Source organism: Chiloscyllium punctatum, chromosome 31, assembly GCF_047496795.1.
Source record: "Chiloscyllium punctatum isolate Juve2018m chromosome 31, sChiPun1.3, whole genome shotgun sequence".
NCBI classification, from domain to species: domain Eukaryota; kingdom Metazoa; phylum Chordata; class Chondrichthyes; order Orectolobiformes; family Hemiscylliidae; genus Chiloscyllium; species Chiloscyllium punctatum.
The window spans coordinates 56,402,202-56,420,026 of NC_092769.1; positions in this window are offsets into that span (position 1 = coordinate 56,402,202).

The following is a 17,825-nucleotide window of genomic DNA, read 5'->3' on the forward strand; positions in this document are numbered from 1 at the left end:
GCATATTCCTGTACAATTACTTTCCAGATGACCTCCTTTTCATCAATATTACCTAGAACATGACACTACAGTATAGGCCCTTCGGCCTTCGATGATGTGTCGACCCACAGAGCCAACTTCAAAAAACCATCTAACCTATACAGATTAAAAATGAGATGTAAACAATACTCAGCCCAAACCTCATACTGTGATTTGTTTTTCTCCATGTGACAATACCAAGGCAGCAGGAAACTCTTACTAATGCCAAAAAGGCATCAAACACCTGAATTCCTTTGTCTAAAGGGGGTGATGATCTCGACAGTGAAAACGTGACTCTGGCCAGATCTATGCAATAAAGGGAATTCTTATACCACACGGTAAGAATGCAGTTACTTTTAGCAGAGTGAAATGTAGACTGAGTATACTTTTTGAAATTTGGATCACAGTGTGAATTCAGAGCAAAGGGGGAGAGGTGTTTTCAATAAGGTTTACTCCAAGAAGGAAACTTTCCAGAGTGAGATGTGAGTGGAAGTTGTAAAACAGCGTGAATGGAGAGGCCGAGCCACACTGAGACCAGAGGAAAAGTGGCAGCACAAAATGCAGCTTGATGCTAGTGCAGGGAAGGTAGACTGGATCAAAGAGCTGAAGGTGATGTGGGTAGGGACAATAATGTGAGAGAATATGCTTTGTAATTGGAGAGGGAGAACCCGGAATCAGGAAGGGGAGACGAACAGGGAAGTAGATGGAACAGCAATGGCAGGGGTTTCTGGGATAATTCAGGAAGCACAGCTGAAATTCATGCCTAGCATCTGCCAATTGTCCCTGAAATAAACATCCTAAATCTGGCCCGATATCAATGCTCATCAATTTGTGATTGAATATTATCTTTGAGAGCTTTAGTCAACCATGGGTGGTTCATCTCCTTATCAAGTCCTTCTTTTTGAGCAGAAACAAATAATTGCTGAGCATAATGGGATATCTGCTTGAACGTCTGTCCATGTATACCTACTGAACTTCCTCTGGGTTTCTATTCACATCACGCTTCTGACCAGATGTGAGTCAGAACTCCTCCATTTAATGTCTGGTTCTTTTCAATCATTCAGAGGGAACTTCTGCATGTGGCTGAACATATGATCAGCGGAGGGTGACTTCTTTCTCCCAGTTTCTCCATCTCTTATGATTCTGATTGATGACGCCATATTCCAGTGAGATGCCTCTGACGTGAGCACTTTTCCTTCAAACCAGAAATCTCCTAACTATGATGGACAGGGCCTTATGCTGTGACTGACCTATCTCCCACATTGCCGCCCCCACTGCACTCTCATTCACTTGTACTGTTTCAAATCAGTCTCCACACAGTTGGAGGCCGGCACGGTGGCTCAGTGGTTAGCACTGCTGCCTCAGAGCACCAGGTACCCGGGTTCATTTAGAGTCTCGGGCAACTGTGTGGAGTTTGCACGTTCTCCCTGTGTCTGCGTGGGTTTCCTCCGGGTGCTCCATTTTCCTCCCACAGTCCAAAGATGTGCACGACAGGTGAATTGGCCGTGCTAAATTGCCCATAGTGTTCGATCCATTAGAGCGAAATGGGTCTGGGTGGGTAACTCTTCAGAGGGTCGGTATGGACTTGTTGGGCTGAATCTAATCTAATCTAAAAAATCCTGCCATTGCTGCTCACAATGCAGTATCCTTCACACCGGGGAGACAAAACAGAAACGGTTTTGAGGAACACTCCCACTCTGTCTGTAAGAATAACCCTGACCACCTCATTGCTTCCCATTTCAATAACCTACCTTGCTCTCATGCTAACGTTTCGGTCCTGAGCTGCTGCAATGTTCCAGTGAAGCACAACCCAAGCTCGAATAATACCTCACTTTACACTTTGGTACGTTACAGCCTGTAGAGGTTAATGTTCAATTCGATAACTTCACAGCCTGACCCCATTATGACTGTTCTCCATTTTCATACATTCTCTCTCCTAGTCTGGCTATGACGTTGTGTGTTTGTATCTTCTTTACCTTGCACTCAATAGAGAGAACCCCTTTCCCTCAATTCGCATCTTTCACACCATCCTCTCGTTCACCACTGTTAAAAGCCTATTTATCTTTTGCCACACTCTCCTTTACACATCACCCACTCCCCCACCTCTGTCAAGGGATTAAAAATCCCATTTTACAATAAATTTCAGTTCTGAAGAAGTGTCACACTGGACTTGAAACGCTAACTCGGTTTCTCTGTCTCTGCAGATTCTGCCAGACCTGCTGAGTTTCTCCAGGGTTGAATAGGCACAGCACAAATTTTCAAATAAACAAATAATTATGGATACTGAAAATAAAAACACAAATATTTCTGGAGAAACTGGACCTGAAAGATGAACTCTGCTTTCATTCCACAAGATGCTGCCAGACCTACTTAGTTTCTTCAGCTATGTCTGTTTTTGAACTCGTTCCACAGATGTCTGTCAAAGTTGCTCAAAAGCCTTGTCCAATACTGAGCACTGGGTACCAGGGAAGTGAACAATAACACCAGGTGCACAGATTCATTGGCTCTGAACGTGCATAAGGCTGCATCACGGGCACTGCAGAGCTCTTAATAATGGTCAGGGAGAGAAACAGAGCGGAACACATTCACTTTAAATATAGAAGATGTCATTGCGGGAATGGAAAAGATTCACATGAATATGTTAAAGAATTTAAGTAATGTGACAAATTGGAAGCGTGACACCATGGAGAGATCCTAACAGAATGAAAATATGAAAATGGAAATGCCACCACATTAGAAACCAGGTTAGATCACTGAGTACAGTGCTGATGGGTGAATGGGTCGTGGTGTGAATTGGGGGACAGTCAGTAGAATTGAATTACAGATATTGCAGGTCAAACTGGGCTTTCAGGTGATGATGTGGATCACAGCAGCAGCAGCAGAATTGTGTTTAATCACAATCTGTAACTTTTTTCCCTGGGATAATCTCTCAATCTACCATTAACATCAAACTGATCCATGGTTCAGTAAGGCGCGTGGGTGAACATACCAGAATCAGAACCTAACCCTGATGACAAACCATTAAAGCTATGGTACTTGACCAGTTACGTTCCAAATAACAGGATTAACATCTGATAGAGAGGACAAAATTATCTAAAGACCAACAGATCAGATCTAAGTTTTGCAGTCCTGCAACATCCAATTATAAATGTCAATGGACTACGAAACAACTTACTGGAGGAGAGTACTCCACAAGTATCTCCATCCTAAATAATGGAACTGCTCTATACATCAGTGTAAAAGACAAGGATATAGTGTCTAAACCATCCTCAGCCAGGAGTTTTGAGTGGATGATCCAATGGCAATGGCCCCTGACACCATTCCTGCAATAGGACTGAAGACTTGGGCTGCACAACAAGCCGTGTCCCTGGGGAAGCTGTTTCATTGCAGCTCCAACTCTGACATCTCCCTGGCAATGTGAATAATTACTCTACTATATCCAGTCCGCTAAGAGGGAATAACTACAATCTGTCCAATTACCACCCCTTCAGTTCGATCATGATCGTCACATTAGTGGGAGTACTTTTTGAAAGAGTTGTCAAGCAGCACAGGAATAACCACCTCAGTGTGGTTTCTGATAGGTCCCCATGTGGCGATGGTGCTGTTGTGGAAATGTCACTGGATTACTAATCCAGATCAGGCTAATGCTCTGGCAGCTGGTGGAAGTTAAAAACAATTAATAAAATATCGAGCTCTAAAATCTGGTGTCAGGAATAGTGACTTTGAAGCCAATGTCAATTATGATTACCATTTTCCTTCCCAAGTGTAGTTTCAGGAAGTGAATCTCCCGTGCTTTCCTGGTCTGGCCGAAAAGTGACTCCAGAGACACAGACATGTGATAAACTCTTCAATGGTCTCTGAAACTTCCAAACAAGACACTCAATTGTATCAAACTGCTCATCATTCTTAAAGGATAAACCAGGTCAGAACACCCGGTCTCAGCCTTGTTATTGGAAATGGGAATGGGAAACACAGTCCTGACGTCCCCGCAGAGTCCTCCTTTCGAACGCCTGAGAGCTTGTGACATGACTTGCAGAGCTATCCCACAGACTGCACAGAAACATCGGGAAGGGAGGAGGTCATTCAACCCATTGAGCATCCCCCATTCTAGATAGTGGAGAAAATCTCCTTAGTGAGATTTGCCCCGTACAGTGTTCATATCATTTAACATGTTTAAACATCGGGATATATAAAATGGGAACTGCAGCAGTTGCTTTGGTCCATCAATTTATATCCTCCCTTCAATATACAGGCAGTACTCCGATAGCGCATGTTTATTGAACACAACTTGTCTGCATCACAATTCGTGAATTGTGCATTCTCTTTATAAAGAGATCTCCCATTCACTGTAACGCAATTCCATCCCCGGCACCAGCTGAATAGCAAAACCCAGCCTCAGGATCCTCTGTCTGTAAAATGCACACTCAGTGTGTTCACTAAAGCAGGAATGTAATCCTCTGCAAGCCTTGAAACTGAGACTGAAACTAGGAATTGTCGTCTACATTTGGATGGACGTTTATTTCAAACCAGAATTCCATGTCAGCATCATGTGGTCAGTCGGCTCACGCGCTTTCTGGCGAAGAGCTTGGTGAAAGGTACAGTGCTGTCGTCAGTGACATTAGGGTGAAAGTGCAACATTTACAGCATTGTTTCATTACAATATATGATTTAAAGATTTTCTTAGACTATGCTCGTGTGTGTTAGATTAACTTAAATTTTTGGTTTTTCCTGATTTATTTTTTGGGGGGAGTGTTTTGCCCCTTCCCCACTTTTTCCCATAGACCACATTATTAATACTGCATGATTTTCTACAACACGGTGTTCCACAGGAATACAACTACTGTGTTATTGGAGAAAAACATGGAATGATATCTGATTCTCTATCTTCACACGATACTCCTGCTCTCTGTCTATAACTTTAATTTCATGAAATCCTCATATATATTCAGTGTCTTGGCTTCCACAGCCTTATGTGTCAGAAAATTGACCAAGTTCAGCAGTCTCTGAGTGAAGATATTTATTCTCATCTCAATGCAGAGTGGCCTGTCTGTACTTAATGTTGTGGCTCCTTGTTCTTTGACGTCCCAGTCAGGGGAATTATTATCCCTGCTTCCAATCTGTCTCACCCTGTCAGAGTTTTGTGTATTTCACTGAGATCACCACTCATTTTCCTAAACCCCATGGAATACTGGCCCAGTCGCCTCAAACTCTGATCGCACACCAAGCCTGTCTTCCCAGAGATCAGTCCGGTCATCCTTCACTGCTCTCCCTCAATGTCAGATTTGTAAGGAGAGCAAAACCACACAAAATACTGCACAATGTTCGAGATGGGGTCTCACCAAGGGCCTGTACAGCTGCAGTAAGACACCATTGCTCCTATACTCAAATACTCCTGAAATGAAGGTCAATGGGCTATTTATCTTACAAACTGCTTTCTGTTCCTGCAATATTGCTTTCAGTGACTGGTGATCAAGAAGATCCAAATCCTTTTCAATGTTACAGCTACCCACTTGGTGGGACTGTGTACACTGGTCAGTGTGTCAGTGCCATTCCCAGTATTGACTTCTGATTTCAGAACTCACAGCCCTGCATGGCCTTCACAGGTCGGCGCAGAAGGAAACAAAAATGCAGCTTTAGTTCCTTTATAGATCAACATTTTTCAAACAATCCATTTTCAATTGATCGGCTGGCATTCTATTGTTCCCAACAAAGTGCACAACGTCACATCTCCCCCCATTGCTCTCCGTCTGCCACGTAGTTGCCCAGTCACTCCAGTTGCCTCAATCACGTTGGAGCTTTTTGACATCCTGCTCACCCACTCACAATCCAACATCGTTTAATGCCATCAGCAGACTTGGGAATATTGCATTTGAGCCCCTCAATCAAAGATATGATGTGTATTGGGAATATCTGGTCCCAAATCCCGATCCTTGCTATATCCTCCAAGCCTTCCACTCTAAAAAAAAGTTTTATTCCTCCTCACTGTCCCCGGCCAGCTCTCCCATTCTAAAACCATGACCATATATTAGCCCCAGTCCCATAGGATTCAAATTTGCACAACAGGCTTGGGGCTTTATTAAAAATCTTTCTGAAAATCCAATCGTAATGCATTGATAGCTTCTCCATAATTTTGCTAAAACTTCACTTTCTCAAATATGATTCCCTTTTCATAAATCTATGTTGACTTTGTCTATGCCCATTATGTTCTGTTAGAATACTTTCTCTTGAACTGTTTAGTTGCTAATTTCATTCTATTCTCTTTTTCTCACCAGACTAAAGTTTCATGGTATTGCTGGGAAGCTTGTTTTTTGCTGTGGTATCTTCTGCGAAGACAGAATGAAGTAGTTGCTTCATAGTTCTGCCATTTCCCTGTTCTCCATTCTCCATTCTCTGGTTCAGACTGTACTGAGCTGCAATTGCTTTATCTTACCTTTCACACTGGCATATCTTTCGAAGCTATTACAGTTCACTCGTATAACTCTCATTGATATTCTCTTTGGAAAAGCATCAATTTCTGTCTTAAACAGTTTAATGATGAGCATTCCATAATCATACAATCACAGAAACACAGTCCCACTTTCTGACAAGAGGCCCAGAACCAGGCATGTTATGCCACTGCAAAAACTCGTCCAAGTACTTTATATTTGTTGTGGAGTTACCCGTAACAACCATTCTGTCTCTTCTGGACCCCAACATCTTCTGGTTGACAAAATATCTTTAAATTCTCTCTAAACCTCAAGCACTTCACTTGTTCCTTTGTTCTTGACTAAAAGGAACAGTTGCTGTCTATCCATCTGTCCATGCCCCTCGTTACCTTATCCTTCTGAATCACGTCCCTCCAACCTCCTCTTCTCCAAAGGAAACAACACGAGCTTATCCAGCCTCTCTCCATAGCTGATACGCTCCAACCCAGGGAACATTCTGGTGAATCCCCACCAAACCCCACCCCCTCAGTGTAATGACATCCTTTCATGATGTGATATCCAGAACTTCACACTGCATACCATCTTGCCCGAAACAAGCCACTGTATAACTCTTATAATCTATGTCTACGACTCCTAAGCCTTTTTAGCTGGACTATTAACCTGTCCACTTACATTCAGGGATGTGAGGAAAAGCACCCTCTGAGATTCCTAGTGTGCTGCCATTCATTGAGTCCTCCCCTGTCTGGTTCCTGCTTCCAAAGTGCATCAACTCATATTTATCAGCGTTACATTCCATCTGCCATCGATCTGCACTTCTGACCATTTCGTCTGCATCTTCCTGCAACAAAAGGCCTTCCTCCTCACTGCCAACCACCCGGCCAACTCTTTCCTCCACACTCTCATCTCCACCATCTATGGTAACCATAAATGATAACGTTAAAAATCACACAAAACCAGCTTACAGTCCAAAAGGTTTATTCGCTAGTATTAGGTTTCGAAGTGCTGCTTCTTCATCAGGTGGTTGTGCACTTTGAAAGCTTGTGCTTCCAATTAAACCTGTTGGACTATAACCTTGAGTTGTGTGATTTTTAACTTTGTTGACCCCAATCCAACACCAGCTCCTCGGAATCACAAATATTTACTTGGATCCCTTCCATTCATCTAATGTGCTTGGAACATATTTAATACTTACATTGGTGCCTTATTTCTGACATTTTGATGCAAAGTAAGTCTGTTTTGTCAGACATTGCAATGCTCAATTTAGTTACATTGTCAAGTACTACCCTGTCACTGATATAAATTGACTTTATGTCTTTAGTTCCATAAGCTCCATCTGATCACTTGGTTTTCTGGGTGATTTTATGGATCTTCCTCCAAGAAGACAGATGCAAAGTTACTGGTTATTTTCTTGGCCATTTCCTTGTTCTCCACAATAAACTCTCCTCTCCCGATTACAAATTTCCACATTTGACATTGCTTTTATTTTGTTTCCTTTGAAATATAGATAGTAGATTGATGCAGTCTTTGTGTTCCTGTTTGTTAGCATGTATGTTTGCTTTTAGATTTCCTTATCAGTTTCATGGCCCTCCTTTTCTGGATCATCAATTTCTGAGAATTCTCAGGTTTCCACAATTTCTGGAATTCTTCTGAAGTCACTTCCTATGATTAATATAATCTTTCATTTGTTATTTTAACCATCATTAAGTCACTTGCTCACTCTGCGGTGTTTTTAAGTTCAAGAAAGAGACACATTTTCCGACTTTGCAGTACTTCTATAAATCTCCTCATCCTGTCCAGATATATTCAGGAACTCTGCAGGAGGACAGAGAAGAAATTACGGGAGCCCTGGTTGGTACTTTTCCAACTTTGCTGGCCAACTGGTGAGGTACCGGTGGACTGGAGGATAGCGAATGCTGTGCCCCTATTCAAGGAGGACGACAAAGTTAAACCTGGGAACTATAGACTGGTAGAATTAACATCTGTAGTAGGTAATGACTTGAGAAGATACTGAGATAAGATATACAAAGTAACCTCGATTGTCCAATTGAGATGGACGGAGCACTATTTCATTCAGATAATTGATTATTTGGTGAATTGATCTACTCTGGGACTTGAAGTTTACTGTGAAGTCTGCTCCCCATTCAGAAGACAAGGCAAAAGCAATCGGCGCGTGAGACCCCACGCCACGTCAGCTCCCACCCCGCTCCCACCTTGCCCCATATGTGCCCCGCCCACCCCAAACCCTTCCACGCCCACCCCACGTCCCTGTCTGCCGCCACGCACCCCCAAACCGCCTGATCTTACACCCCCACTTGCCCGCCAACATCCTAATCTGCTCCCACTCCGTGCCACCACCTGTCCACGCCCGCCCCAACCCTGACTGCTCCCACACCAATCCTGCCCCCCATCAGCCCAGAACCCTGTCCAACGCCACACCCGTCTGCCCATGCCCGTTCCTAACCCTGCAACACTAACATCGGTCCCCTAACCCCGCACAACCAAACATCCCCACCCATCGTCCAAACCCCATCCACACCCCCGCACACCTGTAACCCTGTGCCCCCAACCCCGCACTCCCAAACCCCACATCCCCAACCATCCTCACTCACCTTCGGACTCCCGTCCGCAACCCCAACCGCCTCCAATTGGGCAGGCGACTGTACACCAACAGAACTGCTGTTGCTGCTGTCTTTGTGGGGTAAGTCTTCAAATAGCACACACACACACACATGCGCACGCGCGTTTTGGCAAGTTCCACCTTTGCTGTGTACAGGACAATGTTGGCGCAGTTATATGGAGAAGGGGGATTTAGGGTGAACCTCTGTGTAGAACTTCAGGGAAAGTGTGGGGTGAGAGAGAGAGAGAAGGTGGGAGATCAGTCTTTTGGAGACGGTGCCTGGACTGTTCTTGGCAGTATTTTAGTAAGACAATTTAAAAAAAAATCATTGTACCTACAAACAAAAGGGTTGAAAGACATAATGTTTCTATCGAGACCTTGAGGTCCTCTTTGGATAATCCAAATTTCGGATAATTGATATTTGGACAATCGTGGTTCCTCTGTACATGCACTTGAGAGACAGGGTTTGATTAGTAGCTGTCAGCAAGGCTTTTGTGCATGAGAGATCATGGCTCTCAAACTTGTTACAGTGCTTTGATGAAGTGACAAGGAACAGTGATGAGGGCAGAATGGTATACATAGCCTACATAGATTTCAGTAAAGCCTTTGACAAGGTTACAGAAGATCAGCTCCTCTGGAATGTTTGATCACCTGGAATCCAGGGGGAGCTGGTAGATTAGATACACAGTTGACTTGGTGGTAGGAAGCAGAGGGTAATATAGGAAAGATGCTTGTTGGACTGGAGGCCTGTGAATAGTGGAATACCTCAGGGGTTGGTGCTGGGGACATTGTTTGTTTCTATATATATGTGTGTATATTATATTTATATTCTCTCATCTAGATCATAGATGTATGTAATATGTTTTATATCGATATATATATAATTTACCTATGACATAGATCTATGATCTAGATGAGAATGCACAGGCATGATTTGCAAGTTTAATGATGACACTAAAATAGGCAGCATCATGGAGAGTGGGGAAGGTTATTCGGAATTTCAGAAATTTCAGCAGTACCTTGAACAGCTGGAGAAGTGGACTGAAAAATGGAAAATGCAGTTTAATACAGATCGGTGTAAGTACTTGCATTTTACAAAGTCGAGTCAAGGTTGGAGTTTCATGGTGAATGGTTGGGCCTTCAGGAGTGTAGTGAAGGAGAGGGACCTTGGTGTTCAGGTGCACGGTGCTCTGAAAGTTGATTCACAGGTAGACAGGGCAGTGAAGAAGGCTTTAATACACTGGCCTTCATCAGTCAGAGCACTGAGTATTGAGGTTGAGGAGTTACATTGCAGTTAAACAGGACGCTGGTAAGGCATTATTTGAAGCGTCATGATCAGTTTTGTTCACTTTGCTATAGGAAGGATGTTATTATACTGGAAAGAGTGCAGAAGAAATTACAAGAATGTTGCCAAGGTCTTAATGGTCTGCGTTATGGGGAGAGGTTGGACAAGCTAGAACTTTTTACTTTAGAGTATATGAGACTGAGCGGTATCTTATAGACGCTTAAAAGATCACAGGAGGCATGGATGGAGTGAATGCACCCAGTCTTTTCTACCCAGGACAGCAATCACGGACTCGAGGGCATCAGTCTAAGGTCAGAAGGTAAGAATAAAAGGGAAACTGACGAGCAATGATCTTAACACACATCTTGGTATACATATGGAATGAGCTGCCAGGGGAAGTGGTTGAGGTGGATACATTAACAACACGTAAAAAGCATTTGTACAAATACATGGAGAGGAAAGGATTAGAAGGATAAAGGGCAACGGCAGGGAAATGGGTTGGCGTGAGAGGACATTTTGTTCAGAATGGTCCACTTTGAGCTGAAGGACCTGTGTCCGTGCTCGTGTGCTCTATGACTCGAACAACCATTGCTTGTCTCCCACTGAATGTTATATTGTACTTTCCCAATTTACTGGAGTGAGCTTGACCCTCTACCCTCCAGGCCTCCATGATATTTGACCAGAATGTTCACACATTTGATATTGTCTGCGGACGCCATATAAAATGCACCTCATTAACGTCACTATTCCTCAAAAGCTGCTTCAGACTAAGGTTAGTAATTAGTATTTCTTACCACACAACACCAACTCCGAAATAACCTGCTATCTAGTTTGGTTCACAACATACACTTCAACCCATCTGATATACACTTATGGTATTTATTTTTCACAGCATTAGCAATCATTTAGTTAACGCAGTTTAGATACAACTTGAGACCATCCAATAAGACTGCAGTATTCACAATACTTGCATGTGTAATTTCCAGAGCACATGATGTTCAGATTTTCTGCTACCGTTTTGGTTTAGATACATAAAACATCAGTGTTTGCTTCTCCTTGCTATTTGTACGCTCTACCTAAACTGATTCCGTGAAAGTTGAGGGACTTGGTCTGTGTCGTTATTGATAGACATGGACAAGACATTCGACGAGGCTCATCTAGACGCTGGGATGATCTGAATATCCAACAATAAAGCATAAGCATTAATAACCTACCCCGCTCTGCCAGGATAAGTGTCACTGTATTCTGTCTGCTCCCTCATACTCACTGTATACCTGTTATAGCACCTACCCCCGAACAAGGCTCTAGCTCTATCTCCAAATAAGCTCAGGCACTAACACTCTCGCTATTGAATTCAGCAACTTCCTTCACTCACTTTCTCCGTCACTTATGCAATAGCCTCCACACTAATAACACAACGTGGATATAACACTGTAAACTGACTCACTCACGACTTCTCACCATGGCACCCACCTGTACAAGCTCTAACAGCAGGGCCACCCTCACACCCTCCCTCCCCTTCTCCCAATCCAGGAGAATCAGCCTGGAATAGGACAGAAAAAGGCCATCCCAGGTGGTGGGGTGCCTGACATCTGTTCCCTCTCCCCTCCCCACGCCTTGTGGGGAAGATCTTGGTAGGAGCCAAAGAGGACCGGGATGACTTATGTGGAGATTCCGAAATATCTACGTCCCACCAACCGAGTAAGGAGCAAAGATCAGCGAACGGCAATTCTCACTTTAAACCCACTGGCAGTTCCAGTGTCAGCTCTCTCTCAAAGAAAAAGAGATACCTCACTGCACAGAGATGCAGGCATAGAATTACATGGAAATATTGATAAATACCCCAATATACTAACATGTACAATGTGTACAAGGAGAAAAGCATACACACCCATACAAGCACACAAAAACATATACAGTCACACACAATAGAAACAAACACGGAGTGAAATACACAGGCGGATACACAGACAGACGTAGGCAAACAAATACTCATCTAACAAGCAGATGGACACACACACAGACACTTGTCTCATTAAGACACAAATAGATCGTTTTTTTATTTATAAGGGGATCAACAATTCTCGGCAAAAGACAGAAGAATGATGTTGAGGAACAAATAAGAAATTAATGAACGGAATATCAGACATGATGGGTCTAATGGCCTAGTTCTGCTCCTTTTCTAATTCTCATGTGGTGTGATGCTATTAGGTATTCTCTTTCTGAGACAGCAGCAGAGGCTGGATTTGATAAGTATTTGATCGGAAAGAGACAGTGGGAATGTGGGACAGGTTGGGAGTGTGGAATGGCGTCTGTCTATTCCTAATTACTGTACCTTTTTAGCTGTAAAGTGGTGGTGATTTGATGTTGGGTTAACACAGTTTAAAATAACGGGTCTCGCAATGTAATTGTATTGTGCTCTCTGTGGTGTCCTCAGCCTCAGGGAGCAGTAACGACTTGGTTATTGAAGATATTCAAGGTTGAGCTGAACTGATCTTTGCCGGATAGGAGAGTCAATGATTACTGGGAAGAGACAGGAGATGGATGGTCAGACACAATCAGATCAGCCATGAGCATTCTGAATGGTGCAGCCGAATGACCATCTGCTGCCCCTACCCCATGTATTGTTCCCTCAATCCACCTCTCGAGGCTGTTACAGAGATATACCGCTGCCCCTATCCCATCTGTTGTTTTCTCAATCCACCCCTCGATGCTGTTACAGAGATATACCGCTGCCCCTAACCCATCTGTTGTTCTCTCAATCCACCCTCGGGTCTGTTACAGAGATTTACCGCTGTCCCTACCCCATCTGTTGTTCTCTCAATCCACCCTCGATGCTGTTACAGAGATATACTGCTGCCTCTACCCCATATGTTGTTCTCTCTATCCACCTTCAAGGCTGTTACAGAGATTTACAAGGATGTTGCCAGGGTTGGAGGATCTGAGCTGCAGAGTGAGGCTGAATAGGCTGGGGCAGTTTTCCCTGGGGAGTCGGAGGCTGAGAGGAGATCTTATAGAGGTTTACAAAATTATGAGAGGCATGGATAGGATAAATAGACAAAGACTTTTCCCTGGGGTTGGGGGGTCCAGAACTAGAGGGCATAGGTTTAGGGTGAGAGGGGAAAGATATAAAAGAGACCTAAGGGGCAACCTTTTCACGCAGAGGGTGGTACGTGTATGGAATGAGCTGCCAGAGGAAGTGATGGAGGCTGGTATAATTGCAACATTTAAGAGGCATTTGGATGGGTATATGTATAGAAAGTGTATGGACGGGTATGGGCCGACTGCTGGCATTTGGACTGGATTGGGTTGAAATATCTGGTCGGCATGGACGGGTTGGATCAAAGTGTTTGTGTCCATGCTGTACATCTCTATGACTCTATGACTCTATGAAATTGGCCTCTTTCCTCATCTCTGGTGTTCGGTATCGATATCTATTTGAGGTACTTCAGAGCGTGCCTGCACGATTTCTTTCCATAATATTGCAGACTACAGATAATCACCATTTAAGCTGAAAATCATAGCCAAGCAATTCAAGATGTTCATAGTTTATCTCGATAGCAGAGAGCATGAAATATCATCCTGTAGTTGAGTCTAATACCTTTTATTTGTTTAACAATGAGAACTGTTGCCTGTATCTTTCAGTCAAGTTAATCAGAACTTTAAAAATGCATGCAGAGCTGAAAGCTGACACTTAAAATATGATCCAAATTCTGGGCATGGTTTAAGTCTTGTGTGGTGGGAAATGCCCCTGGCCTTATGCCAGAGTTCTGGATTTGATTTCAGACCATGAACCTGTTTTAATGTCACAATCTCTGGATCAGATGATCTAGATTCATGTCCTACCTGTTGTGAAGGTGTGTCACAGCATGTCAGAACAGGCTGATGAACAAGCACGCAGGACAATCATGTTGCAGCTTTCGAGGCTATTGTTGAGTAGTGGTAGTGCCCCTACCTCTGAGGCTCTAGGTTCAAATCCGACAGAGATCTTTCATTATATGTCTGAACAAGTTGGATTAAAATGATTTTTGTATTGTGACTTGATGGATAAAGAAGAGGTGTCATTATTGAATTTCAGAATTTAGGCCCACGATGACTGAAAACACAATCATTCATGTTGATTGGAGTCGCATTTATACCTTCTAGAGGTTTATACAATCATGGGAAGGGTAAATAGTCTCGGTCTATCTGCCAGAGATAGGAAGACCAAAACTAATGGGCATAGCTTTAAGGTGGGAAGAGAAAGATTGAAGAGAGACCTAGAGTGAACTTTTTCACGCAAGTGTAGTGTATGTACGGAATGAGTTGCCAGAGGAAGTTGTGGAGGATGGTGCAATTACCACATTTAAAAGGCATGGGTATATGAATAGGAATGGTTCAGAGGGATGTGGGACAAATGTTGGAAAATGGGACAAGATTAATCCAGAATATCTGGCCGACTTGGATGAGTCAGAAGGACTGTTTCCCTGCTGTACAGGTCTACGATTCATATATTCAATTGATCAAGGTATCGTTATAATCACTGACTGTAAATCGTTAAGTCAACATTGTCCACGATACAACCAATCTTGATGTCAGCTGTAAATTTGCTAATCATGTCTTCTACAATTCTCATCCAAGTTATTGATATAAATGTCAAACAAAAGAGGATCCAACACTTTTTCTTGTGAATCACATCTGGTCCAAAGTTTCCAGTTTGAAAACAACCCTCCACCTCCACCATGTCTCCTGCCATAAGGCAGACAGACACCGAAACACACACACACACAACCCTCCACCACTACCCTGTCTCCTACCATAAAGCAGACATACACCAAAACACACACACACACACAACCCTCCACCTCCACCATGTCTCCTACCATAAAGCAGACATACACCGAAACACACACACACACAACCCTCCACCACTACCCTGTCTCCTACCATAAAGCAGACATACACCGAAACACACACAACCCTCCACCACTACCCTGTCTCCTGCCATAAAGCAGACATACACCGAAACACACACACACACAACCCTCCACCTCCACCATGTCTCCTACCATAAAGCAGACATACACCGAAACACACACACACACAACCCTCCACCTCCACCATGTCTCCTGCCATAAAGCAGACATACACCGAAACACACACACACACACAACCCTCCACCACTACCCTGTCTCCTACCATAAAGCAGACATACACCGAAACACACACACACACAACCCTCCACCTCCACCATGTCTCCTACCATAAAGCAGACATACACCGAAACATACACACACACACAACCCTCCACCTCCACCATGTCTCCTACCATAAAGCAGACATACACCGAAACACACACACACACACACAACCCTCCACCTCCACCATGTCTCCTGCCATAAAGCAGACATACACCGAAACACACACACACACAACACTCCACCACTACCCTGTCTCCTGCCATAAAGCAGACATACACCGAAACACACACACACACAACCCTCCACCACTACCCTGTCTCCTGCCATAAAGCAGACATACACCGAAACACACACACACACACAACCCTCCACCACTACCCTGTCTCCTGCCATTAAACTGATTTGCACAATAAAACACACACAAACCCTCCACCATAAACCTGTCACCAACAGTTATACACAGGAACACACACACACATAATCCTCCACCACCACCCCGTGTCCTGCATTAAACAGATATACACAAAACACGCACACATAACCCTCCTCCACCACCCTTTATCCCTCTATTAAACAGATATACACAGAAACAGACGCACACACAAACACACATCTATATTGAGACACAGGTACAGTCATGTCTTTAATACAGAGATATATAATTTTTGATGAAAACATGGGTCCAGAGTTACATTGACAATGCAGGGGAATTGTGTTGAGAAACATGTCAGGCAGGTCCGAACAGCAAAGTCGAGCTGATGGGCCAAATGATCTTATTTCAATTTCCTATGCTGTGTGGCCTTCAGATGAAAGGAATATTTTTTGGAGTGTGCAATGGAGGCTGAGCTTGATAAATACTTTACTGAACAGTCAAAGCGATTATGGAATATGTTTGAGGAGCTGATTGGTCTACGTCTGTTCACATTTGTTGTGCTGTTATTTCTCAGAATGGGGGCGACTTTCTGTGAGGTTAACACACTTTAAAATTAAAGAGTCTCCCATTAACTTTTGAGATAACGTTGTTCTGTTCTCCTTCAGACTGTGCAATCTGTGGCGCTGTCATACTCAGGGAACAGTGAAGACTGGGTCATTGAAAATACTCAAGGCTGATCTTGACTGATCTTTGAAGGGACGCAGAATCAATGTTTATTGAGAACAGACAGGAAAGGGGTGTTCAGCTACAGTCAGTCCAGCCATGACGTTTCTAAACTGAGCAGCAGGCTGGAGGGGTCGATTGGTCAAGTGCTGCTCTTATCCCACATGTGGTCCTCCCATTCTCCCCTCGAAGCTGTTACAGAGAGAGAGAGAGGTAGGCCCCTTTCAGCCAGTCAAATGCATTATAATCACAGAGGAGGAGACCATTCTGCCTCTCAATGGAGTTACACAGGAATAGAATATATTCATTCAACCCATTGACTAAGTTACATTGCACAGGAAGAGGCTATACAACCTTTCTGGGCAGCTACACAGGAACAGGGAAGCCCTGGCTAACTAGCTAGAAATACAGAGTAGAGATAAGTTTCAGCTTGGAAAGCTGTAACTAGTGGAATTCCTCAGGGATCAGTGTGAGTTTATCAACAGTTTATAATCTAGGTTTATGCCTTGGATGAAGAGGCTGAATGAACTGGAGCTCAGTTTGTTCATACACCAGGACAAACAGTCAATAAGGAGTCAAGTGGAAGCAGAGCTTCTGCAATGGGATACAGACAGGGGAGGGCAGTGAGTAAACCTGCAGCAAAAACAAAGCAGTACAATGTGGGTGACTGGAACTTTGTGTTTTGGGGAATTAACAAAACAGCATAAATAATTTAAATGGAGAGAGAATGCAGAACTTGGTGGTATACAGGGATTTGTGTGTCTTAGTAGGTGAATCACATCAAGTTACTGTGAAGATGCGTCAATTGATTTGGAAGGGAAACGGAATGATGCTGTTTCGTGCAATGGGTATCGGGTTTGAACTTAGCAATATTTCCCTGCATCTGTAAAAGGCATTGCGGAGACCACATCTGACGTAAAGTTTGAAGTTATGATCCCCAAAACTGAAAAATAAGCGAAGTTGTTTTCAAACATTACAAAGATACTTTTCTTTACTCCGCCTTGGGATGAAGGCATTATGTTATGAAGGATTACCAGTTTAGGCCTGAGAACGAGAGATGTTCTTATTGATCATATACAATCATGAGGTGCGTGCAGCTAGTGAATACCTGATAGATATTTCCTCTTGTGTGGGAGAATAAAAGTGGGAATGTAATTTAAGAATAAGACAGATTCTGAGGCAGGGTCACTGGACCAGAAAGGAT